Source organism: Temnothorax americanus, unplaced genomic scaffold (assembly GCF_048541705.1).
Source record: "Temnothorax americanus isolate GAGA-0224 unplaced genomic scaffold, ASM4854170v1 Scaffold59, whole genome shotgun sequence".
In the NCBI taxonomy this organism is placed as follows: domain Eukaryota; kingdom Metazoa; phylum Arthropoda; class Insecta; order Hymenoptera; family Formicidae; genus Temnothorax; species Temnothorax americanus.
The window spans coordinates 649,689-677,567 of NW_027509741.1; the positions used below are offsets into that span (position 1 = coordinate 649,689).

The window sequence follows — 27,879 nt, forward strand, 5'->3', positions numbered from 1 at the left end:
TGCGAATTTTCAACGAGCGCATGTACATCCTCACCGCCGGAAATTTAATTGATACGTATTCAAATTGTTCGTTTGGACTCGCAGCGAGCGCAGCAATGCGGTGAATCCTGATGTTATGTTAACTCGCACGTAAATTCATTGCCCACAAATTTTAACCGCGCGTGTATCGACGCGCAATTCTTCCTTCGAACAAGAAGAAGAAAAAGAAGGAGAGGAAGAAGAAGCGCAATCATAACGTGGTAAATTATTATTTGAGTTTTATCCCGTTGAATTTTAATAAAACGCTTTTTAATTTTCGATACTTTCGAAAATATCACTCCTGCACAGATGCACATACTTTTAATTAATCCGACATAGGCTGCGTGACGTGGACTATAGATTTTCAGTACTGGCAGTGAATATCGAAACGCAACCATATAGTCTTGTTATCCTGATTTCGTGGGACGATACGCATTTCCCTCGCGAAGAATTTTACCGTTGCGTGAGCCGCGGCTTTATTAGCGCCGCCATAACGTCCGTTTCTTTTTACTCCCTTCTTGTCTTAATCTGCCTGACATTAGTGGCGCGCGGACGCACAGATAATGCGCTTTGCGGGACGTTTAATGGACCTAGTCCACGTGACCTCACGTGTGCGGATCGCCCGTTATCGGCAGCCGACATCGGTCGCAATTGCATGCCTCTCTGCCTCTCTGGCCTCTGCCGACGTTGCGAACAATTGTTTCAGTCCGGATATGAACGGTGCGTGCGCGTTTGTTTTCAGGGACAAAAAAAATTGACCGGAAATTTCAATGCGAAACACGCTGCGCTTCATGCGCAGATTTTAACTTTTAACGCTCAATTACTATACGCGCTGAAATCGGCGTTCGCATTTCACGTCGCGTTGCGTCGTGTCGTGTGTGTTACGAAAATTAATGAATTTTGCCAATTTAATTTTTATCTTACGTGCGATCGTTTCTTGTACCCGTTATAAAATCAGATTAAAGAGAAACAGAATTGGTTCCATGATTCTGACTTGACTTCAACTGGATTATTATTTTACGACGTTTTATCAACGATACTCGTCCCCTCGTAAATCATGAAAGAAAGGCGAGTACGTAAATGAAACGCACAGCTAATATTCTTATAATGACGCGGATTGTTCGCGTGCTACGATTCGCCGCGGTTTTCCGCAAAATAATTTCTCGCTCGACTTTTTCCGCGTCCGTCCCGCCCGGCTCCTTGATTCATGATGTATAATTTATCGAATAACACGATTTAATAATTGTCGCCGCGAAATGGCTGACATTATAATAACGAGTAATTGCGAAATGATAACGACCAATATGGCTGCAACGCAAAAACGCGTCCGGCCACGAGATGCGTCGCTGAATTATTATTCGTGATTCGGCTGTCCGGCAATTATCTTAATGCGCTAACTTATGTTGTCCCAAATTTTACCAAGTAAATGAATATTATTATGAGGTAGCTGACGTTTGCTGAAATATTTTTTTTCCTTTTGCATTGACATCCTATTTTAAGTCTTTAATTATAAAAGTAGCACACGGATTGTTTATAGCTTATTTATTTAAATTAACGAATTTCCAAAAAATTCCAAAATAAGTCAAACTCACAAAGTAGTTAAATGTATACATATACAGATCTACACATATAACATGTGCAATCTTCGTAAAATACTTCAATTTAGCACATTAATAAGTTTAAAATTTAATCACCGCCTTTTCACTTTGCCGCGACATTCCCGGCTCAAGATTTATGGACGCTCAAATTTGAGGCAGAAGCGTCGTACCCGGACGCATTTTGCGGCAGCGATTTCGCGAGAGAGTATAACAAAGAGGAATTCGCAACGGACACATCGACAAAAGGCCCGCGTTTGGGCTGACGGTCACGGTGATCAATATCGGCAGTAATAAAAGATCGCTAAATCAAATCGTTGCGGCCTGCTCGAGCAGGATGCGTACGTACACGTTTCAACAACAACGACGACGACAACGACGACAGCGACGAAGATGACGAAGACGAAGACGAAGACGAAGACGAAAATGACGACGGTTACTTTGTTACTCTGGCGTGAAAACGCTGTAAATTTCGTCCCATAAAACCGGCGGTTTTAGTGGCTACAAATTTGACCGCGCCGGAGTCTCCCAGGCTTAATCCTTTTACACAGTTCTCCTTCTTGAAAAGGATACACCCCGTTACCGTCGCTACTTTAATGAGCCACGAACTTTTGAAATATACGCACCTCCGCCCATAGTCGCGAGCATTCATAACGTGCTCGCGCGACTCGTATGCGTGACTCCGTCTTCCTGTTTTCTTCCGCACGCGCAAACGGGAGAGACTCGCGGGAGAGATGCGATTCTGCGATAAGGGTTTGATCCATTTGCATTGATAGGTGGAATATTCTACACGTGCTAAATTGCCTCGATGATGCGCGGAATTATCTGCAGGCGTTTAGAAACTTGTAGCACCGGATGCGGAGTAAATACGCATTGCAGGTATTCAGTATCATATGTATATCCATGAAATATATTTTCTTCATTTTTCTTTATCGAAAACAGAGTTTTATTTTTGCTATATATATAGATACAATCTTAAATTCTTTCAAAATCTAAATGTAATTATCCTCGGCAGAATTCATCTAGTTATAGTTTAATTATTCTAGTTCATCTAATTATTATCATTATTACCGCGAAGAAACAAAAATAATGTTTTGACAAAATTACATTACACTAATCAACATAAAATAATTCGCTCAGATTAAAAAAAATTATAAATTTATCAAAAAATATTATTGTATATATAGTATATCTATATAGCTGTAAAGTTTAGAACACCTAGCAAAAAATATAGTTGATCAATGATAAGAGTTGATTGGTATTTAATGGTTATTATAAAAAATTCCGACTATATTTACATTCTTAAGATAAATAAATGTTATAAACTTTAGATACATTATAAATCTAAGATATAAGGATTCAGAAAAATCAAGTGTTCACACGCACGTTTGGCGTATTTCGCGGGAGCTGATTAATTTAGTACGATGATGGGTATTTAATCAGAAATTATTAAGTCGCAGCTGATCGTAATCGAGAATGCGTTGCATCAAGCGAGTCAGACACGTTGTTTGACATTACGCGTGGGTCAAAAAGACCATAGAGAAATCCAACTTTCCCACTTCGCGCCACGATGCGAGATCCGCGATAACGATTCCAGCGCGATTGCTCTTTGAGGACGAGCCGCGGAATTGAAGGAGTATTAAACGATCAGACGCTATATAGAGGTAGAAACTATAGAAACCATGCGCGGCTCTTTCGTGCGTGGAAATCGCGGAGCCTACGATTATGCGAGTTTAATTTAATACTTTGACTATTAGATTTAATACGTTTGGCAATTATGCCATGCGCGTGTATGTGTGGTAAGAGTCGGTGAAAGCCAACTTCGCACGGATTAAATTTAAAAAATTGCTTTTTACTGTGCTTGACATTCTTAGGCGTGTTTTTGTACGACTTTATATAAACAAATTGATGTAAATCTAATCATTTCCTATCAACAATTAAACATTTAATCTGCGATAACGTCTTCCGAGATGACTCGTAAACCTACGTGCCACATCGCGTTTTAAAGTACGCGATACATGTCTGCTTTGGAATCTTAGATTTTCTGCGATACTTGAGATACATCGAGTGGACTTTTTGCGGGGCCTGCGTCAACGATCGGTCCCAGCGGAAATCGTCGCAGGACGAGATCATGGGGACGATTACTTCCGCGCCGGTTGATACGAGAAATCAATTTCGTGGGTGCTTGTATATATTTTGAATCGTTATTTACAATAGAAAGCAATTCCACGGCCTGGCCAGAGGGCACACGGGCAATGGAGGCGGCCAGAACTAACAAGGTAACCTAACCCCAGAGACCCGAGAAGAGAGAGAGAGAGAGAGAGAGAGAGAGAGAGAGAGAGAGAGAGAGAGAGAGAGAGAGAGAGAGAGAGAGAGAGAGAGAATGGGGTTGGATCGGGGACCGTCGAGGTGCGAGAGAACGGAAGGGGGTGAAGGAGAGGAGGCATCGGGGTTAGGAGGAGATTGAGGAAAGTGCCCAGGACGCGGAGGGGGACTCCGAAGGGGAGAACCGAAATGGCCGGCATACAACTCGCATCCATTTCAATATCATTAGCGCCTCGCCTCTTCGTAGGCGCATCGATCGTCTCTCGTGAGCCGTAATCCCCGTCGCTGCTAACGAAACTCGACGAGCTCCTTCGAAAAAATAACAACGCCTAATGGCGATAATAATTCAAACGGCGCCCGTCAAGAGAAACAGAGACGGAGAGGAAGCTGGACCGGTCGATATTACTCCTGTCGCTCGGCATCAGCGCGCGACGAAAAGTTTTGAATGTTCGATATCGGAAAAACACCCGAAACGCTCGATTATCGCGATTTCGAGTTGCTGTCGTCTAGCCGCCGATAAAATATATTACAATACCGGGCTTCATAAATTATGTATCAATTCAGTAGCACGTTTTTCGAGAGAGAACTTTTGGAGATATATTAATATTGATACATCATTTAAATCATGTCTTAAAAATCATCCTGACACCTGAAAAAATATAGCAAATCATTCGAGAACGCGAGACCGTTGCGTGGAATTGCGAGATTTCGTGAGAATTTAAATGAATGACCCGACGTTATTATCTTAATTAGACGAAACGAGGCATTCGGAAACCCCCCGGGTTCACCAGACGGGCGGGTGCCGGGTCGCGTCTCTCATTCCTTTCTCCGCGTGATTAAAGACGCATGGGATTGCAAAAGGTGGGCTCCAGTGTTGGCAGACGAGCCGGCTAATGTGTCGACCGAAATATTTATGATGATTGTTTATGGTCCGTACGTATATTAGCACGTTCATCCCGCTGCCTGGTTGCCGCCCCCCTTTCTCTCTCTCTCTCTCTCTCTCTCTCTCTCTCTCTCTCTCTCTCTCTCTCTCTCTCTCTCGGGCGCCGAAAGTCTCCTCCTTCCATCTTTCCCGCGTCTCGTTGCCGTTTCTCTCTCTCTCTTTCTCTTCAAACAGGTTCCTTAAATACTACTGTTGCGACTCGGGTCGGGCCCGGATCCGACCTTAATTCTACGATCCCTCGAAATTAATCGCGCGCCGGCCGAAAGCGCCTCGCTCACGATAATGCCGGCGGCTCTTAATTATTTTCGCCTCATTAATAAATCAAGATCGCCCGTTCGGGATAATCGTAACGGCGCTTTTCGGGAATTAACCGGTATAAATCGATGCGCGAGGGCCGCATCGAGCCGCCCGATTACGCGAGAAAGTCCAATCTACCGTGCTAACCGCACTGCGCTTCGCATTAATTTACAATGCACAGCTGCAAGGGAGGGAACGTCGAAATCGCGCGAGAACCTGTTCCGCGTTCGCGAACAAAAGAAATGAGAATTTTTGCGACGAGAAAGTTGGTCCGTATATATTGCAGAGGTGTTATTAACGAATACAAAGTTACTGAATTGTAATTTATTGAAAATTAAAGGATCATACGGCGAGATAAGTTAACAGATAAGTTTCAGAGCGCACTTCGTTCGATTATTTATAGCATATATGTGGTGCTATGTCAGTTTTGTCATTTTATTACGTTTTTTTTATCCTGCTGGCTAACGTGTCCGTTTTTACGTTATAGGAACGTTATAGGCTTTACGTTGATTACCGAGTCGGTAGTTTAGCCGAACTTAATTCCGATGTGCCGGCCATCAATGTTCCGGACAAGAGTGCAACTTCGTGGAAATTGCAACTGCGACTCGCGATCATGCAGATCGCCAATGTCGATATGCAGGGGTCGCCATGCCGTAAATTCGGAGACGCGCGACGCAGACGGCCGGACAAATATTCGCTCGTCGAAAGAGAGTGAAAGAAAAAAAGAAAGGAAAAAAGAGGAAAACGATTTGGGGTAGAGGTTGCTGACGTTGGATCCGGCTGAGTACCAACCACCTGGTTACACTGCAGGCCGCCTTTAGAAAGGAAGCTCGTAAACCGACCACCTTGCCAGATAAGCTTGACGCACGTCTGACGCGCCGAACCGCTTAAGCGCGCGAACGGGACGATCTCCTCGCCCTCGATTTGAATAACGATCGCGGATCGAGTACCGTAAACGGGTGCTTTTACGACGAGATGGCGAAGTGACGCGATATGAAAAAACGAGATGGCTTTGGAGCGATTTATTGATTGCAGCAAATATTATCGACTGTCCGGTGATAACGCACATGGGGCAGTTACAATTAAAAACACGCTCGATCGCTAATGAATATGGTCCCGAGACAACGATTTGCATTCGATGGCTACGTTTACACCCTGAAATTAGGCCGCGGCCTGTACCTCAAATTCGACCTAAATTATTTAGCCCGCCTGCTGTAAACAGTTGATAGACGACCGGACCTGGCTTCAGATCAGGCCGCGTATTTTAGTGACCCGACCTGAAATCGGCCATTATCATTTGCGATGTAAACGCGCTAAAAGCTTCAATTTGCTTGTTCGGATTCGCTGCAATTCAGGGCGATCCCAAATACGATCCCGTCAATTTTTAGGTTTCTTTCGGTGTAAACGAATGATGACTAGACCTACTTCAGGTCACAATATAGGTCAGGCCGCGATCAGGTCGCTGGGTGTAAACGTAGCCAATCTCATTTTAGATTCTTAATTCATTTGTTGGACTTTTGACGCTATATAGTAAAGGGGCCTTTTCATGCTGACGCTCGACGCTTGATTTAAGCGTCAAAACTGATCACGTGACCATCTTCATCGGTAAGAAGACGAAATAGCATCAAATATGCGAGCGTCGAAACAAGCAATTGACTGAAACGAGCGTCAAGCGTCAAAGCTGAACACAGTTGAGCTTTTGCCATTTGACGCTGGAATTAAAAAGACTATCACGTGACCTATCACATGATCAAGTTTGACGCCCAAATCGAGCGTCGAGCGTCAGCATGAAAAGGCACCTTAGTTGAGATAACGCTTTATCGTATGAATGTCTCGATTGCCAAAGCATTGATGACAAAAAAGTCGATAGTATCTTTTGAGATAATGGAAGATTTTCAATCATGTTGTTTTGTATTATTTCTTATTAAAAAATTACAATGCAATTAATTAAGTTTTGTTAAAGTAAATATTACTAATAATAATCAATATTTGTAAAAAATCTTGAAACATGTTAATTAATTAGTTGTTGTATAAATGTTCACAATTATTTTTTTTATTTAGAGCGTGACGTAGACTGGAATGCTTTTGTTCTATTATACCTGAAGCTAATTAAAAATTTTTTCTTATATTATATTTCGCATTTTTAGGATTGAAAAGAACATTTCTAAACAATTTTAGCAAATTTTTCTTCCTGAAGAATTCAAAAGCTTCTTGCCAAAATGCTATACTAATTCTAATGAGATCCTTTATTCACAATGACAGTTATTCTATTTAACATGAGTCATTCTATTTTACATGAGTGATCGATGAGTTTAACCTTTTCAACATAACGTCGGTATAAAGCGTTGTCTACAATGGCAGCAGGAGTATACCTATAGTAAGACGTAAGCAATAAGCTATTGACCAACCACAGTCGATTATTCTTGAATTGCAAAAATCCCATTAGTCAATAACTTACTGCTTACGTCTTACTGTATACTCCTGCTGCCATTGTAAACGACGCTTAATCGCTTCGTTGAATAGAAACTATTTCTTTTTTTTTTTTTTTTAACTTTGGACTTTGAAATTTCAGTATTTGAAGAGTTTTAAGACTTTATGTCACTCCTTTAAATTACTTTGAATAACGAATCAGTGGATACTCGTTCAACTCCTTATATATAAAAATTTGTTTAGTGACGTAAATATGAAATGTTGATATTACAATTAAATTGAGAGAAGTGCTATTTTTGGTGGCAATAATTTCTTTTTTAATAAATATTATTAGACTACAAAAAGATCCATGATATTTTTCGTGATAAATTTTTTACAGCGATTTAAAAATGCTAGTTAACATAAAAAAATTAAATCGATAATTTTGATTTAATTATGTAAACTTACTATTATACAACGAGACTGTATGTCAAGACCGACAAATAATTGCATTGCACAATTTATTAAATGGAAAAAGTATATGAATTCAAAAGAAAATATTATTAGGCTACAAAGATCCAGTCTGGCCTAAAATGGCACTTCTCTCTATTAAATTGTGTGGTAAATATTTACATATCGATCAAGTTTCACTTATTATCAAAATGTCGTTATTTCGATTCTGATTTCCAAATCAACATTGGATTCTTTAAAAGATGCGTGAAGAAGATAATTATTACCGTGAAAATAGGAAAATCTCCCGATGATATCGCGATGACCGTTTCGGCTCCCTTCATCGATAACAGAAGACATCCGAAAAAGTCATCCATCCATAATTTCCCTCTTCCATCTGCGCAGCATCTCTTCACGAAAACTGATCGTCCTACAGATCTTGATGACATCCCCCGGGAAGAAAGGCAAACAAATCGCGAGCTCCTTTGACGTATATATGTGCCGTGGGTACCACGCGCGGAGCCCGTCGGTCTCACACGGACGCCCCGACTACTCCGGCATTGTCGAGGGGGTGTAAATAAGCGCGAAAATAAGCGTCTAACGAGGCAAAGATTGACTCCGACAATAGGCCCGGCCGGGACCATCTCGGCAGCACGAGTTCTTCTCATCTCGCTCGTCATAAAGAAGGCACTCGAAATTCGACAATGGGCGACCTGAAATCCACACTTGAGCGACAAAAGCTCGCGGGAACACTCCTCCTCCTTCCCCTGTTCGCTCACGAAATCGCGGAACAATGAGATCGACCGCGTGGAAATTCGCAGGTTGACCCCCCTCTCGAAAAACGATCCTTCATCCCCTTGCTTTTTAGCGGCGATCACGAAATGAGAGACCTCGAGATATCACCTGCCGGCGCGGCGGATCGGACGCGCAGCGGATGAATGCAAACAAATTTTCTATAGGCTTCTCATGAGCATCTAATATTCGTCCAGCGCGCAGTCAAGTCGTGGATTGAGATGTCACATCGGAGCAATTCATTTGAAAGAATCGTCTTGCCGACGAGACGAGGAGGAGGATGGCCGAGATGAAGAAAGCGCAATTACGAAGCGAGAAGTTGTAATGGAATCCGTAGCGTTTTTAGAATTGTCACAATTGCGCAATTTTAATATTCTCTTTTGCATGATAACAATACTTTGAATTTCTTTTTTACAGTACCGTGAAAGGATGTCAGGAAACTTAGACAGATGTTTAACGTATATTTCTTCTTTATGGTAGAAAAAGGAGAACATAAAATTTTCTACCATGCTACACGGAGACATTATAAATACATTTTATATCTAATTTACTATATATTTTACCTAAGATGTGTGTGGTACATGGTACACAGGAAAATCTCTAGTTTCATGCCAGCATACACAGCAATTTAACCGGGTCAATCGTCGCGCTTTTCAGCGTCAAAGAAGTCATTCCGCTTGTACGCGCGTGCTGGCCTGGGAGGATTTTGGCACGCCGTTGGGGTGCGCTCGCTCGTAAAAATCACGTTTGGATTAGCACGAAGAGTTACAGGGACAAATGGCTCGCTCGAGATACACAGGCGAGATGAGGAATGACCGGCGCTGCGACAACGCGATCGAACTTCGCATTGTCGTCGCGAGTGCCGAATGAAAATGCCATGGAAACGACGAGACGGTGCCACGTCATAAAGCCCATAGAAACATTCTCAATCGTTCAAAAAACGATTCCCCAAACGCGCCATACCGACGTCAGTTACCGCACGTTACCACGCCCGACGCACTTTATTGGGCAGAAAATTCCACGTTAAAGGGCATCTCGCCGGCTGGCTTTTGTGCTCCTTCGAGAACGGCATTCTTGTCCTTTCGAAAGCAACAGCGCCGAATTTACGTCCCTCATATGTCGAAAAAGAGGAATAAATATGCAAAACGTGATACTTTCATTGCTCTCTGCCGCACTATAAGTATACAAATTCGGTACACACAAACGCGCAATGCGCTCTATATAATTTCTTATTTATTCGTAAATATAATAGATCGCATAAAACATATAACGTAGGTCATAAAACTTGATGCTGTTTAAAGTGAGTTAAGTCACGATTACGATAACTTTGGCCCCTTGATTTGATGATGGCTTCTGGTAGTATTTTTTACGTTGAACAAAAAATTATATTCGTCATGGGTAGCGACTGTTGCGCGTCCCTAGCGGCCCCGAACAGAACCTTCCAAGTCGTGTATTGAACGCGATTCAAAGATCGGGCGTGTATGCGAGTTGTAAAATGAATTTTTTAATAAACCTTAGTAAAACTTATTAATTGATTATATTGGAGGTGGTTTGAGAGCGTATGCTGAAGGGGAGAATGTACTGAAGGCAAAGTATCCAAACAAATCCGAGCTTTTTAAGCACAAGGACATTATTATTATTTCCTCTACTTTTTTGGAAATTATTCCAACATACATAAGGTGGTTTGCCTTCAGTACATTTTCTCCTTCAACATACGCTCTTAAACCACCTCCAACATAATCAATTAAGTTTTACTAAGGTTTATTAAAAAATTCATTTTACAACTCGCATATACGCGCGGACGCGCTCGATCTTTGAATCGCATCGATACACGACTTGGAAGGTTCTGTTCGGGGCCGCTAGGAACGCGCAACAGTCGCTACCCATGACGAATTTCGAGATATACAGTGTTAAAATTAAAAATAAGTAATATGAATTTTTAAATAATACTTTGATTGTGTATATATAGACATCAGTACACATGTAGGTGGAGGAGAGACTACTGCCCCTTCCCCGTAGGCAGGGCTGAGTGGGGGTGGATCTCCATTCGCGTAGAAAGTTGAAAATCCGAACTGTACAATGATAGACTTCGGTTCCGATGGGGTAAACCTCGGAAATATACTATTGGTTGAAAATTTTTTTTACTATTTTGTCCATGTTTCTCGCCAAAAATGCCGGGCCTCCGAAAACCACTAACATTTCGAGGGATCGAAGTTATCGTAATTATGTCCCTAAGTTAGTAAAGCTAAGTGAAGTAGCTGGATCTTACTTTCGCGCAGCACTTTTGTTGAGATTAGAAAAGCATCATTTATATATCATTATTTTTAATGACTCGTTCGAACGATTCCAGCGAATGTCTTGAATCGACAACGCAATTAGCCGCGGAGCTGATACACGCTGAGCGCAGGGTATCGCGCAACATTCTCGCGATTGCTCAAGCGAGGTGGTACTCTCTCGCGCGCCGCATGAAAAATCCTAATAGTCCGCATTACTAATAACCGCTACACTGGAAGGGCGTGTCGAGAGGGGGCTCTAAAAGTCTCGGACAGGTAATAACTCTATCCTCCCGGCCCGTTCGCTCCATCGCTCGCTCTCGCACACCGCTCGTTCGCTAGTTATACACGCGTGTTCTGCGGTATGGGAAAACTAACCGTGTGCCGACGTAACAGCGTGCAATTAAGTTAAACAATTGCTTAGACCGCTATAAACAATCCACGACGTACATACAAATCATCGGTCCCAACTGGGGTCCCGACATTCGTCGGTGTAAAAAACGTCCACGCTCTTCCTCCATCCCATCGGGAATGGAGGTCTGTCCCACCCCGCCCCTTCCTCCTCCTTTCCTTATCCTCCCCCCTCCCGGTTCTTCGCTCCATCATCATTTTCTTACGCCAGTTGACGGCCGGTTGGTCTTCATCGTTGGGACCCGGGCATCGTGGCGAAATTTCGGGCATCCATTCGTTTTGGACCAGATAAACCGCCGCTAATGATATCTTACGTCACTGCGGTAATGGCGCCTTTCGCAATACACGTTGAGTTTATAAATTATCAAATTAATGGTGCCGCGTTGAGTAACGACGATCGACCAGAGTTTTATCGCCGCCGTTTAAATAACCGTTGAAAAGTACTCCGGCGCGAGTAGATGCATCTCTGGACCCGATTATTCGGTCAAATTTACAGCGGTTTAAGATCGGTCTGATCTGGATTACGTTGAGATAGGAATATTGCGAGATACGTCAAAAATTGTATGACGAGAACAAAACAGGGCACTAGGGAAATTCACGAGATGCCCGTACGCGAATGACATGACAAATGTTCTTTTGCAATTTTCTGAAGATTCTCCGGGGGTGTCATTCACGATTGACTCGCGGATGCTTCGAAATAGTAGCTCAGCAATGGAGTGAATGAAGTACTACCATTTCATGGTGGTACAAAAATTCTGTAAACTTGAAATTTTTAACATATACTGTTGAAATTTTTGACATACTGTTTTGCTCGATTGTTGGCCTTTATTTCCATTGTATTTGACATATACGAGAGCGATTACTTTATTTATTCGTTGAAATTTTTATTTTACTTGTAGTGATGAACATAATTGCCATACTGTGATGTTAATCGCTTGAAACTCTCCAAGTTACACAAAGTATCTTAAAAGTCTCTTCAACAAATTGTGCTTATTATCACAGGAAAAGTACTGACTATGTCGACACGCACATCGATCACGCGAGCGGACGAGCGTACGCCATGAGGTACGAACAAAAAAAAGAATAATTATTGTCGATCATTACGAGCATAATTAGCATCATTACCGGCAGCGATCACTAACGTAGACATGCATGCACATATTACAGGCAACAGATAAAATTATTTTTTGTAAGAATTATAGAAAATTGTGCGTTTTAATCACTTTCTGTCACGAAATTTTACATCAAGAGAGAAAGAGAGATAAAAGTATTTTTGAAGATCTTAAACGTGCAGCGTTGATTCTTCGTTTGGTTATCGCTCGTGAGGGATCTCAAGCGTATTGGTACGAACGTCCCGCGCACCCACAATTACCTCAGATTATTTATGCTTAATGCTGGCAACTCTCAATGCGGCAATAAATAAGGATAATAGCGCGGGCCATTAAGTCGATGCGCCTCAGTGATATTTTCTCACTCGTCGAGAACTCATGCCGAGTTCGCGCCCACAAACGCGTCGTTTTATCGCTCGTCATCCGTCAAACGTCGCGCACAATGTCCACGATTCCGCATCGGCAATCATTTGCGTCATAATGACGTTCGTACTGACGAGAAGCAGCACCGGCGCTGATCGTGACACTCTCCCTTATTCCGGACGTTTAGAGCTTAAGTAGATTGAGTACATTAAACTCTAATTAAAACTGCTTCATACTTAATTATATTTCTTTAGTGTTTACTTTTAATTTAATTTGTAAAAGATTCAATTTTAATATGAAACCGCACGTTTTTCTGAAATAAATCTTACAAATTATGGACTTTGTTCTCAATCTAGCTTCTGTATACTTTATTTTTCTATAGGAAAATTATAGTCCCGACTAAATAAACGCTTCTCTTTTTTCCCCTTTTTGCAACCCCGGTTTTTATGCGTCAATTCATATTCCACGTTTTCGCTCTCACGTAATTCTTCGTGCCAAATGAAAAAAAGATTAATATGAATAAATTTCAATTTGCAAACCAAAAGGCTCGAAATGAGCTTCAATTACAACTTATTACCGGCGTACCGGCGCGAAACACAGTTATTATTCGTGTTACATCGTCATCTCGCGACTCGTTAATTCGCTTCTGGGAATTCAATTTAGCGTTTCTCGCGTGAATTCCTTCGACCGGGCCAAAACGCAGCCAGCGGATGGCTCGCAGTTGCAACAGCGAGTGATTTACTCGCATCTCACGAGAGAAAAAGGAGAGAGGGGAAGAATCATTAGCTCCAAGTTATTTTCCTTTCAGAAACTGCGTATTATCTCATTTGCTCGAGAAAGTATTCGTTATTCGTATTTCACTACTCGGTGGTACACTCTAACCCTCGTTTCTTTTGAAAAGTTGCAGAACGTAATCGACCGCACGTTACGCTCTCGCATCGTCTTGTTACACTTGTTCCCTTTGCGTTTTGTAATAACGCTTTTTTTTGCACAAGGATGAAAAGGATATATATATCGACCACACTGTCTACCCTCGCCGCAACCGCGCATTATCTCGTTAGTGCGTGAAGTATCTTTCGACCACGCGCGGAATCGCGAATCGATCCCGATGTGCGCGATAAATAGAAAAAGACTCGACACAAAATTCGCTCTCGGTTTGCGCGTCATGTTATTCTCTTACTCCACTATTTTCCTCCTTTTATCTTCGCTCATCTGGCAATTCCAGAAAATCAACGAAAGTTGTCATTATTAGCGAAAATTTCAGTGTGGTGAAAATAACTATATTTACATTCCAGTTTCTCTCCATTCCTTGTTTTTTCTTTTTCATTATATTTTGTAACTCCGGTATATATACGCCGCAGATGTCAGAAAAAAATAGAAGGAATGAAGGTACTTGCTCGCAATAATTATTCTGTTATGTAGTGCCTTTCTGCCATATTAGTATTGTGTTGTAATTTCAGTTCCTTACTGTTAATATTAACGAAACTGTCGTGAGAGTTGAATCGATTTCTCACCGTAGTAAAAAGCGCGATCTTGTGTTACGACCTACGTAAAATGATTACTGTAGGGAATGTAAAAGGTTTAATGGTTATTTCATGATACATAAGTGTAAAGGGATAGTAATGAAATATATACAGCAAAATACAAGTGCACAGCTCTTGCATTTTTTGTTTAACTTAATATCTTGTATATCCCTTTTGTTCAGGATATATACGGCAAGTTAGCATGCGGGATTTATACCATAGTACAAAACACTTTGTAAAACTCGAAATCTCGTATGTGTTCTTTTCCCTTCTTTTTTTGAATCGTATAACAATAATCTAATGCATCTCTATATCGCTCTTCTATTTTTTTTTAAATTTCTCAGTTTTATAATTTTTTTACTATTCTTACATCTCAATAAACTTCTTAAGACACATTTTATAACTTATTATGACATTTTATTGCCTTATTTATAAACATTATTTTTTATAAGGCGTATATTTCACCCATGAATGTCATATAACCCACCCCTCTGAAATATATGGCAAAAATTCAAAGGTTTCTAAAAGTTTTTTTTATTAAATACAAAGAATGAATATTTTATATTTCTATTTTTTTTTATAGTAGTAGATAGTATAAAGTTTTTAATAGTATAATTCATTTGCCTTAAACATAGTAAATAGTACTCGATAAATTAAGTTTTCCTTATAGCTGCGGCGTATGTACCGGAGTTACTCTATATTGTCAGAATTTCACCGGGCTATCTTCAGCCTAGATTTCGATGAATTGGCCAACATGTCGCCGCGTTCACGACGAATTAGAAAAAGTAACAAATTGTTCGATAATGTTCGCCGAAAATAACTGACCCTCATACGCTCGTTAGTATTCCATTTGGCACCGCCATCTTTTTGGAAACTTTATAGTATCTGAGACAGAGTCCGCCTGTGAATGGAGACGCGCAACACCTTTCGTTTGCGGGAATCTTATCGGGAATCAGCGAGTCGCATCAGAACCAACACCTCCTCGTCACCGTAATTATTACGGACCGCTGACAATTATTACCCACCGGAATTTACAGTCGTGTTCCGTGGCACGGGCGAACAAAACTATTCGAGGCCTCGCGATCGAGATAACGATAATAAAAATTATATGGAAAAAAAAACTGCTATTTGATTAAAAAAGATCTACGTTAAAATTTCCTCCAAAGTATATGTTTGAACTTTGAACGTATTATATGTTATATTACATATATGTTGTGATAATTAGAAAAAGATAAACGATTATCACCATTATTTCTCGTGTTTGGGAGGCATAATAATCCATAGATTAAAAGAGAGAGAGAGAGAGAGAGGGAGGGGAGAATATGAATTAATAGGATCTCTATATGAATGTGAAAAAAGATTTCTGATGAGGAAAGAATAATTTTGTTTTGCACGATGACGGTACTTTCCTCCAGCTTTCAGGTAATTGAAGGCGGAGTACGTTTCCACGGCTACCATCGCGAGGAACGAAGCGTGTGCGGCGCGTTGAATTAATAACGCGTCGGCATCACGCTCGTCCAGGCCACCGTGCTCTTCGGGGAAGCTCGGGGACTGGGGAGAGGTGCACGTTAAAACAGACTGTGTGTTTACACGCCGCGGTACGAGGGAACGGAAACGTGACAGGGGGATACGCGCCGAATGAAGGATCAACCAATCGCGTAGCCACGGTGAATGGAGTCTGTCGAAGCTCCGAGGGTGGACCCCGGGTTAAGCGAGGAGGGCCGCTCTCTTCCTCCTCTCTCCGTCCGTGGGTCTCGGCGAACGCGGGAGAAGGAGAGAGCAGGACGAACAAATGAGTACGATGAGTTACGGCGCGGCGTAAATCTCGCAGCTAATGGCTGCCTAAACGCGAAACCTGCTGGTTCGCTCTCGGGACCTCTCCCCTCTTTCGGCGCGACCGAGAAATTTAATAATCCAACTAATGGGCTCGCGCGGTGGCTTATTATATGGTTATACGCGCGCTCGCTCCCTCGATTCGGACGAGGATCGACCCCGACGAGAAGCGAAGGGGTCATCGATGGGATCTTATCTAAATCGTTTTGATACTCGCCGAGTCTTCGACCAGCTCGAAACGAGCTCACCTTTCATCCTTATGTCGAGGTGGAGACTGCAGGGCTTTCGTGACTCCACGTATTTTTGCAAACACCCCATTCAATTACAACTGAGAGAAAATATACTTCTTGAAATTGTAATAATACGCTACAAAAAATTGTATACTTAATTACTAAGTAATATACTTCGAGCGACAATAATCGATTATTATGTCAAACAGCAATAATAATGTTGAAATAACAACGATGTATTAATGTATTTAATCGAAATTCATCTGTTAAGATTAATTTGTCTCGCAAAAAAGGTTAAAGGTTGAAGTTGATCGCCTCTGTGCGTTCAGGTATACGATCGAGAATAAAATAGAAGTGTCGAGCGGAATTCGCCGTGGGGTTGCATTAAGATGATTTCCTGGAGAAAAGAACGCCTCCGCAGGTCGAAGACGCAGACGTTCTTTGGACCCGAGAGGATTTTTAAATGATCCTTGCGGACGTCGAGCGAAGCAAAGAGGGGCCTCGTGGGGCCCAGCGAGCGAGCAGTAAATCAGACCGGGGAACGTTTACGGGGGTTTTTGGGGAATGTTGAACAAACAATTGACGGTTAATAAAGCGCCGTACACACCGCGGGACGCCACGTGGGAAGGGATCGGATTAAGTCGCGCCGACATAGATCCGTGTATCGTTTCCATGGATCCGTTCGCGCGTGGACCAATAAGAATCGCTTTTTATGTTCGTTTAGCCGTGTTAAAGACGCACCGTTTTCGCGGCTACAGATCCGTGTTGCAAAATTTAATACACAGCGAGAGGATAAAGTATCAGCGATCGAAATCCGCGCCGTTCGCCGCTTAATCGGTAACACGCTGTGACGTCGCAAATTATGCTTTTTACACTGCAAAAGGCAATCGACACCGGAATTGCGACCTTCGATTCGTCGTCTCGACTGCGACGGTAGCACAACGAGGCTTTATTAATGCAAAGATGATATATAGGATGGCGCGACGAGTGCGCGTTATTTTTGGGAAGCCAGGCGCGAGGCTCTTTTTTAACAAAATTATCGTTAGCTTGTTTGTCAGCCATAAATTCTCGTGGAATTAAGTTACTTCATTTTACAAGTCTGATAATAATAAAGATAAATTTGAGCTTCAAAAATGAAAAATGCGAGAAGGAATAAAATTCTCGGTATCGATGTGTAGGAAGCATGAATCTAAAACGATTCGAAGCTCCTGTACCCTCGCTCTTTCGACGAGAGTGAATAGCACGAACCAGTTTTTCGAGGCCCGTGAAATATCTCGTAGGCCCCTAGGTGTCGGTGAGAAATTAACGGCCGTGGTAAAACGTCCGGTTTATTAAATGGGAAATAAGATTGTCATAATTTATAATTTAATAACGGCCTAAAGAGGCTCATTAGAGGAGGCGCACAGTTTCCAAAATGGTGCCATATTTATTACAACCAGTTTCGCACTTATTATGTAAGACTGAATCATATTAGGTCGAAGAAGCAGGAACAAAAGATCGCGTTAAGATATGATCGATAATTCTTGACATATTTATTTATACACTTTTATCGAGAATAAAAATACACATTTTGTATTTGTTAAATTGAAACTTCTATAAACTTTTATTTATATTGTTTATAATATTATAATATTCAAATAAGTTTATTTGAAAATTATAAAATACTGGGATAATTAAAATTGTTGCAAGATGAGTTCACGAATACTTTTTTTTAAATAGGGACGTAAGGGATATCGTGCATTTCGCATTTGCAAGCAACAATTTTGGTCGCACCTTAAAAGGAGCGCACGCACTAATTATATGACAGGCGGCTCGCGATCTCCTTAGGTTACACATCGTGACTTTCGCTGTACCCTACTTTGTGGGACGCCAATTATTTAAGCGCAATGTCGCGGCGCGCGGTGCGAATGTTTTAACGTAAATGTTTTAACGACGTCGTCCGTGGAAGAAAGAGGAGCAGCACAAGCTTCCCACCCTGGGCGAGTTTTATTTACATCGCTGTTGTATAACGCGCCCGCTTCTGTGGAAAGAGATCTCCGGAAAGGGAGTCTCGACCAGAGCGAACTGCGGGGGAGAGACCGAGCGAGAGGAGGGCTCTCGGTTCACCATAAATGCTCGCGCGCGCGCGTTTATTACTACGGCAATATTACCGTCCACTCAAGGGCCGCGCGCGTTTTATAGGTAATAACTCATTTGGGAATTAGGCTCTTTAACACAAAGCCCTCGGTTTTCGATAAGCATCTCCCGGTGTCCCGGGTATAACCCGGGAGAAAATGAGAAACCCCCCTTCGTATAATGTCTCGGTTTGGATCAACCGAGTCGGCCACTATTTACACACGTAACACGTTTGTATAACGCGCGCGCTGTTGTAACGAGTTGCGACGTATAACGGCGGTGGATAGTCTATCGACCTTTACAACCTCCTCGGCAGTCTCCTTCCGTCGGTTTTTCTCAGCTAATGTCTGCCTTTAAACGGGGCTATCGTGATACGTCGTCGTTTCGACTTCTGACGGATAACTATCGTGGCAACGCGGACGAAAGGAATCTGATCGTGAGGCGAAGTTTCTGATCTCCAGAGAGAGAGAGAGAGAGAGAGAGAGAGAGAGAGAGAGAGAGAGAGAGAAAGAAAGAGAGAGAGAAGGGAGAAGGGTTATAGAAATCTCGTGTGAATTGTTACAGCGCCATCGATCATTCTAAAGTTCCTGCGGAAACTGCCGCTCGCCGTCATTAATTTTCTGGCGCAATCATCGAACTGCGTTATGTACACTATTGTAAATGATGGCATCTGGTCTAGCCGTTAATGGATGATATCGTCGCTCTTTAACATTCTTATTTCGTTATTGACTTAATGTGCAGCGCGATTCGCAAGTAAATAACTTCTGGAAATAATCTTTTTATTTAACACTAAACGATTACTGTACAAGAGATAATTTACTAATGGTAAGTATAATGTCCAACTGACTACGAAAAACTAGTCATTTATGCGGAAGAAATATTTTAACCCGACTATTTCTCCCGCATGCTACATTGACTTTTAAGGCACGTGCACGAACCCGTAAAAGGTGAGTTTAAAAAGTCTCTGGAGAACGCAATTTGAAAGGAGCCAAACAAAATTTTGAAAGCAACCAAGCGAGAATAATTGTACCTATCGCGAAGAAAAGAATCAAAATCTGTGAAAAGAAAAACGATTTCAGAGATGCGTGTCTAAGCTAATCCTAATTCTGTTTCCTTATTCCTGCGGGAATTATCCAAATCCAGAGAAAAGATCTGTAAAATTCGCAAAAAGAAATTGTTCCTATTCTAATGCTATAGACTTTTTCTATAAATATTGTGCATCATTCCGCTTTTTTCACATTAAAAAGCCTGAAGTTTCTTTTATTCCAGACAGCACGCAAATCTAATGACGTCTTTAAGATATCTTAAAAGAGATGCAGTCTTTTAGGGTTCACCAAAACATGTCTTAAGGTGTTATCCTACTTTGAAAAGTGAAGGTTTTAGGCTTAGATTACAGAAAAAAGTAAAAATGTGATTTATTTCATATGTTTGACAGTTTATATATTAATATATTTTACGCTTTCTAAAATTTCAAAATTTCAAACTTTTGTAACGAACCGCGAAAAATCTCAAGGCCGCATGTAAACGACACGACATACATATTGCTAGCAACACTGATACTGCTGTAAAATTACGCTTAGAGTAGGTTGCACGTATAGATACTGTATTTTGCGTAGAAATAGGAATTAGTAGATGCACGAATAATAATATTAATATTGTCACCGTTCAACGTTACACATGAATAAATGTATATATAATTTACGACTCATGACAGTATTGATATTATTATAATTCGTAGGTTTAAGTAAATCGCCTGTTAATAATAGTGTTAAGTATTATTAGTATTGTTCTTAAAATTTATTACAGATTATTTAAAGCAACAGTGTAAAATATAACCGCAACAATATAAAGGAACGTGGAAATAATATTCGCATAATTAGATAAATTCGTCATCGATCAATCGATTCGTAGTCTGGACCGACGCGCGACGCTCTCGATCAATAACACGGTGTACAGAGAGTTTCACGTGATAAATTCACGTACTCGCGTGATTACAATATTCCCTTTACCCCGGACGCCACCGACCGGGTAGTATAAATACGGGCCCAACGAGACGGGCCAGGCAGATTCCCTCAGATTCTCTCAGTTTCATTTTCGATTTCGAGAGCACCGCGAGTCGAGAAGGGACTTAGTCGCGAGAGCGTTGTCGTCCGAAAGGACTTAGCCGCGAGAGCGTTGTCGTCCGAAGGGACTTAGCCGCGAGAGCATTGTCGTCCGAAGGGACTTAGCCGCGAGAGCCTTGCGAGCTCGAGGGACATAGCCGCGAGAGTGTACAGATCGTGGTGCCTTCTCACGCGTCGTGCTGCCGGATACTCTGTAATAACGAAACGCCATCAGCATTAATAAATACTCATTTTACCAGACATAAAGATTTATCCTTCTTTTATCTTACACTGATTTCTACCGGATACCCGTTGATGCGCGCCTCCCTCAGGGCGTGCTCAACCGATCCTTCCGTCAATGCGCGCCTCTCTCAGGGCGTTCGTGACAGCTCCTTAAACGGATGCGCGCCTCTCTCAGGGCGTTCTCTAAATTTCTCTGTTCCTTCTTTGTTCCTATAACATATATTAATCTAAATCAGCGAAAATATATATATATATATATTAATTACGACTGCCTGCACGTTACCGTAAGGGTCCTTACACACCCGCGTACTCGCAAGAACACACGCACACACACACGCTTGCATGCGATTGATGGAGGAAGGAAGTTGAACCAGTCACTATATACTTATATAACGTACTCGGAGGTCAGCAAGTTACCAAGGTAGGTACATTTTTTCATCAATGGTGCGATCCAGACGATCGGGACGTGCTCATCAACTGAAAAGGCTACAACGAGCCTATTATTCCGGCTGCGATTTCGATCCGCGCGTGCTAAACACCGTTCCGCCACCGACAGTAAAAACTGATCCTCGCGTAGAATCACCGGTCGTTGCAAATCGGGAGCAATCGAGTGCCATGGTCCAAGACCCACAGTTACCTAAGATAACGAAAATCGAGACGTTAATGCAAAAAATCCGCCTGATACTTAGAGATGTCAGTACCAACCCAGTCAAAAATTAAAGAAGAAATATATATATATATATAGTAGACTTACCGTCTCTCCTCGTTCATGTGAGGCACTCACACAATATCGCGAAGGTTTCAATTCACTCTTCCTCACTGATTAACCCACCCCGACGTCCGAACGATCGTCCGGACGTAACACTTTATTTAAAAATATTAAGATTTGAATGAGATATGACAAATTGTGTAAAACGTGTTCTTCCATGCTCGGGTGGACAGTGTACATGATTCTACTATTTTGGTTTTTCATAAAACAGAAAAATCTACTCTTTTCATTAATTATATTTTACTCTCTTTCATCCGACCAAACTTGATTTTGTTTTTTGGAAAATTGACGGAAAAAAGTGTTTAAAATTTTTTTATAATTTTTTATATAAATTTTTAGACTAAAAATGTTATCAATAAAATCGTCTGTAGGAGATTTAGGGCCGGTATTGATGGAAGATCGGAGAAATTAGCGTAGTAGTGCATGGAGCAGTCGTGGGGCGTAGCAGCCTAAGTGCTAGGCGTGTGAACGAAGGATCCCGAATTCGAGTCCCGGTCGACTCTGTTAATTTTTCCCGTCGCTTACACGTCGGTGAGACGAAAACTATTATTTCTCTGAATGTATGTTTTAAATTTCAAGACAATCCGTCAATTGCAACCTGAGATATCATGTATGCAGTTTGGAAAAACATATAGTTTCGAGAAAACACATTTGACTTGTTTTCTCACAATCAGTTATATTATGATTTTTTTTTCCATCTTACTAATCATTGATGCCTACTCCATACAATGGACCTTCCTCCTTACGCAACATCGTCGAAGGCTAATCTAGTCTTTTGCATAAGCTCAGTTCAATAGAACTCTCTGCCGCTTAATTGATCCGTTCACATAATATTTACTTACACGTAGGTATCTGAACTTCAAATTCGAAGAATATTTTGAATATCTATTTGTATGTGTGTATGTGTGTGGGACCTTTTGCATATTGATTTTAAAACTTTAAACTATGTATTTTTTTTGAAAAATTTTTGATTTTGTCAAAATTTTAAAGCAGGATAATCTCTCAAAAATGACGTCTTTAAAAAACGTCTTTAACTGTAACAATAAACATATAATAAACTCGGCATATCCTATTCTTTTGTATGGAAAAAAGTGAGTCTGGCAAAACATCGGAGAATGTCTGTTCTTTGCTGCGCACGCACTCTTGGCAATAACGACCGATTATTGTCAATCAGCTATGAGTACATTTGAGTACATATGTAATATCATACACACATCACACATCTCTTGTTGCCCATAGATATATTATACATATATATATATATGTATAATATATATATATATATATATATATATATATATATATATATACTTATACGCTTATACATATTTCTTGCTACTGTGAGTCTGCGCTATGGCTGTCAATAGACGATTGCGCGTTTGCCTATGCAGACAAGGGAGGAAAACTTTCCCGATATTTTACCTCTCTCATCATTCTACCAAGACGCGCATGCTGAGTCTATTATAGTATATCGTCTGAAAGGTTCGTATTTGGCTTTTTCAAACTTTGACCTTAAATAAATCCCGAACGAATTAATATCGACCTCTGGTTTACGCCAAAAATTTTCTCTTTTTATGCCCTTTCGAATGATATACTCATATACTAAAATATGAGGGGTCCCGTTTAAGAAATTAAAGGTGACGTTCACGTAACCTTCAAACGACCATCCAAGATCAAATCATTGCCATCATCTTATGTCCCCCTTGAAAGTACAACTTTTGTCTGAAACATTTTTCCGTATCTTCCATATTTTTCGAGATATTTGCCTACGTCGATTAAAATAATACCCTGTATATGTCTATGGTTTTCAAGACTGTCCGAATATAGATGTCTAAAAGTTGTCTTTTATAAAACATTTTTTTGGAACGTGCACAGATATTTGTATATTTAAGATATTTAATTGTCGACACAAATATTTAATTATCGACCGTAACATTTATCGGTTAAAATACATATGACGTGGCCAATTTAAATATAACATACATAGCCTATAAAAATATTTACTGCTAGCTTGGGATGACGCGTGGCTCCGTGTGTTTACGAATAATTATCTGAAATATCCGTGTTTCGACCCCGATTTTCATCTCGCGTATTTCTCGATTAAGGGGATCCTGGAGTGACGGCAATTATCAATATTTACAGTTTTCCCGATTTTCTTCGCGAATTGTGAATATGTAATGAGTTTTCAATTCTGTAAAGCCAAATTCGAAGAAAATCGGGCAAACTGTAAATATCAGTAATTGCCGTCACTTCAGAATTCCCTTAAAAGGAGGATTCCTCGTTTAAGGAGAGAAGAATTTAAAACAAAAGTTTCTCGTTTAAAAGGAGGAGAAAAAATAAAAAAGAGGATAATAGGATATAAAAGTTTTGTGTGTCAAATGGGATTCTTCAGGATCTGGTATCAGTTGGAAACACAGCGATAAGATTAGTATTATCCCAAACTTTAAAAACCTTCTTTTATTGCCAGCTAATTTGATACTTAGTTAGATATTTTATGCATTATTTATATAGCGTCACAACTATACAATTAAGGCGAAGCTGTTCAGAAACGTTGAACAAGATGAAGAATATGAGACAGAAGCTAGGATTACTTGATACATTGGTATACGTATATATTAATGATTTAATACTCACTTTACTAACAAAATCGCGATGTTGTAATATATTACCTTTTTTAAAAAAAGGTAAAAAAAGGCGCCAAGTACACGTATAGTAGTGTATATGTTGTTACCTAAAAAAAAATGAAAGTGGTAGTATTATACCTCGAAAAAACCTTAGTAACAAGTGGTAGATCTTTATATCTCGAAAAATCTCGAAAAAATCTAAGCAGTAGTATCTTTATTTCCCAAAAATTATAACCCAAGTGATACACGTCACAAAATTATGTTACCTTATCAAAAAGAAGAGGTCGCGCTTCAAGTGATCTATTACAATTACAAAAAAGAAATGATATCTCTTTAAATTAGAGCGCCAATTACAGAGAGAACATGTATATTGCCTCAAAAAATAATTGTTGCACTACTTTGAAAAACCTTTACATTGTGTCAATTAGAAAAGAATGTATAATAACAATTTTATAAGATTAAAAAATTTTATTTAAATTTAACAAGGGAATACAAGATATTTAAATACAAAGTTATTTACATGTGTATTTTTTAATGGCCACAAAGAATTACAGAAGTAACAGTACAAAATAAAAATATTTTATTAAAATACATAAATTTTTCTTGTAAAAAAACTTGGCGCTGCTAGACCTCGAAATTTTAAATAAATAAATAAACTTATTCTATACTTAATTATAAGCCGCATTATCCGCCGTCCGCGTAGTCACGCACACCCATATCACTCACTCCCACATCCACGCTGATAATCATTTAATATTACTCCCATTGTATTCTTTTCTGAATTATTTTTATTTATTGTTGTCCTTATTTATTTAAAAGGTCTAGCAGCGCCAAGTTTTTTTACAAGAAAAATTTATGTATTTTAATAAAATATTTTTATTTTGTACTGTTACTTCTGTAATTCTTTGTGGCCATTAAAAAATACACATGTAAATAACTTTGTATTTAAATATCTTGTATTCCCTTGTTAAATTTAAATAAAATTTTTTAATCTTATAAAATTGTTATTATACATTCTTTTCTAATTGACACAATGTAAAGGTTTTTCAAAGTAGTGCAACAATTATTTTTTTGAGGCAATATACATGTTCTCTCTGTAATTGGCGCTCTAATTTAAAGAGATATCATTTCTTTTTTGTAATTGTAATAGATCACTTGAAGCGCGACCCTTCTTTTTGATAAGGTAACATAATTTTGTGACGTGTATCACTTGGGTTATAATTTTTGGGAAATAAAGATACTACTGCTTAGATTTTTTCGAGATTTTTCGAGATATAAAGATCTACCACTTGTTACTAAGGTTTTTTCGAGGTATAATACTACCACTTTCATTTTTTTTTTAGGTAACAACATATACACTACTATACGTGTACTTGGCGCCTTTTTTTACCTTTTTTTAAAAAAGGTAATTTTGTGCGGATATCACGCCTTTTTGTAGTATATTACGCATTTTATAAACAGTATGTACAGGATAAAGCTATTTGGAGGTATAATACTACCACTTTGTTTTTTTCGAGGTAACAACATAACAGGGTAACAACATAATACATATACACTACTATGCGTGTACTTGGCGCTCTTTTTACCTTTTTTTTAAAAAGGTAATTTTGTACGGATATCACGCCTTTTTGTAGTGTTACGCATCTTAATCTTATAAACAATATATCTTATAATTTATAAACAGTATTAATACAAGGTATGAAGCTAAAAGTGTTACCGACTATTATTTCTAAAGAAAACAACAATTTAATATTTTGCTTAGTTTTTTTTTAAATAATAATCTGTAACCCTTTAGTTGTACACCTTGTATATATTTTTCAATTTCAACATAAAACATAATCGCAATAAAACATGATTAATGTTAATAAGTCGTTAACTGTAAAATTCTTTATTTATTTTTATTTGCGTGTCTTACTGAATGTTGTTCGCAACTGTATATGTACCGATATCTTCAGGTATCGATATTTTTGATAATTATTTTTACGTCAGACATAATTTTAATTCATCCAATTTTTATTATGTCTAGACATAATTTTTGTCCAATTTTTATTATGTCTATAAACATAATTTAATTTAGCGATTTTTATTATGTCATGACATAATTCTAATTCTGCCGCTAGGGAAATTTTAAGTCGATTCTTATGAATCAAGCTTGAATTCAATGTCTAGGTGTCCCAGGTTGCCGATGACGAGGTCCACATAGTGCGCTCTATAGTTTTCGGTGTACAGGTGTATTAATACCTTGAATTCGATGGCCACGTGTTCCAAGTTGCCGATGACGAGGTCCACATAGTGCGCTTCGTAGTTTTCAGTGTCTACATGTATTAATACCTCGAATTCGATATCTACGTGTCCTACATTGGGTGCGTTCAGAGATACTCCGCTAGCCTAGCATCGTGAGCAGACGCTCGTTTTCGCGCGTTTCCATTCTTTTGACCTAATGGATTAAAAGGAAAAGAAACGAGCGAAAACGAGCGACTGCTCACAATTACTAGGCTAGCGGAGTATCGGCTGAACGCACCCATTCAGATTTAAAGTTATTAATACACCTAGACACCAAAAACTATGAAGCGCATTATGTGGACCTCGTCATCGGCAACCTCTGGAACACGTAGACATCGAATTCGAGGTATTATTACAACCTAGACACCAAAAACTACCGAGCGCGCTATCTGGACCTCGTCATCAGCAACCTGGGACACCTAAACATCGAATTCAAGGTATTAATACACGTAGACACCGAAAACTACAAAGCGCACTATGTGGACCTCGTCATTGGCAACCTGGGACACCTATACATCGAATTCAACGCACGATTACACCTGGACACCGCAAACTATGAAGCGCACTATCTGGATCCCGTCATCGGCAACCTGGGACACGTGGACATCGAATCCAAGGTATTAATACACGTAGACACCGAAAACTCGGAGCGCACTATGTGGACCTTGTCATCGGCAACCTGGGACACCTATACATCGAATTCAACGTACGATTACACCTGGACCCCGAAAACTATGAAGCGCACTATCTGGATCTCGTCATCGGCAACCTGGGACACGTAAACATCGAATTCGAAGTATTATTACACCTAGACACCGAAAACTACGGAGCGCGATATCTGGACCTCGTCATCAGCAACCTGGGACACCTAAACATAGAATTCAAGGTATAAATACACGTAGACACCTAAAACTACGGAACTCACTATCTAAATTTCATCATCGGCAACCTGGAACACCTAGACATCGCATTCAACGTATTATTACACCTGGACACCGAAAACTACGAAGCGCACTATGTAGACCTTGTCATCGGCAACCTGGGACACCTAGACATCGAATTCAACGTACGATTACACCTGGACACCGAAAACTATGAAGCGCACTATCTGAGTCCCGTCATCGGCAACCTGGGACACGTGGACATCGAATTCAAGGTATTAATACACGTAG

At 40.1% G+C, this 27,879-nt stretch overlaps 1 long non-coding RNA gene across 1 annotated transcript; it reads right to left on the minus strand.

Annotated features, from left to right (window-relative positions):
* Window positions 1–20,179: 20,179 nt before the first annotated feature.
* On the minus strand, window positions 20,180–21,895 carry LOC143904841 (uncharacterized). Its single transcript, XR_013259054.1, has 3 exons — window positions 21,786–21,895; window positions 21,079–21,668; window positions 20,180–21,000 (listed from the first exon to the last, which is right to left on the minus strand). It is a non-coding gene; the product is annotated as an uncharacterized LOC143904841 (long non-coding RNA).
* Window positions 21,896–27,879: the final 5,984 nt, after the last annotated feature.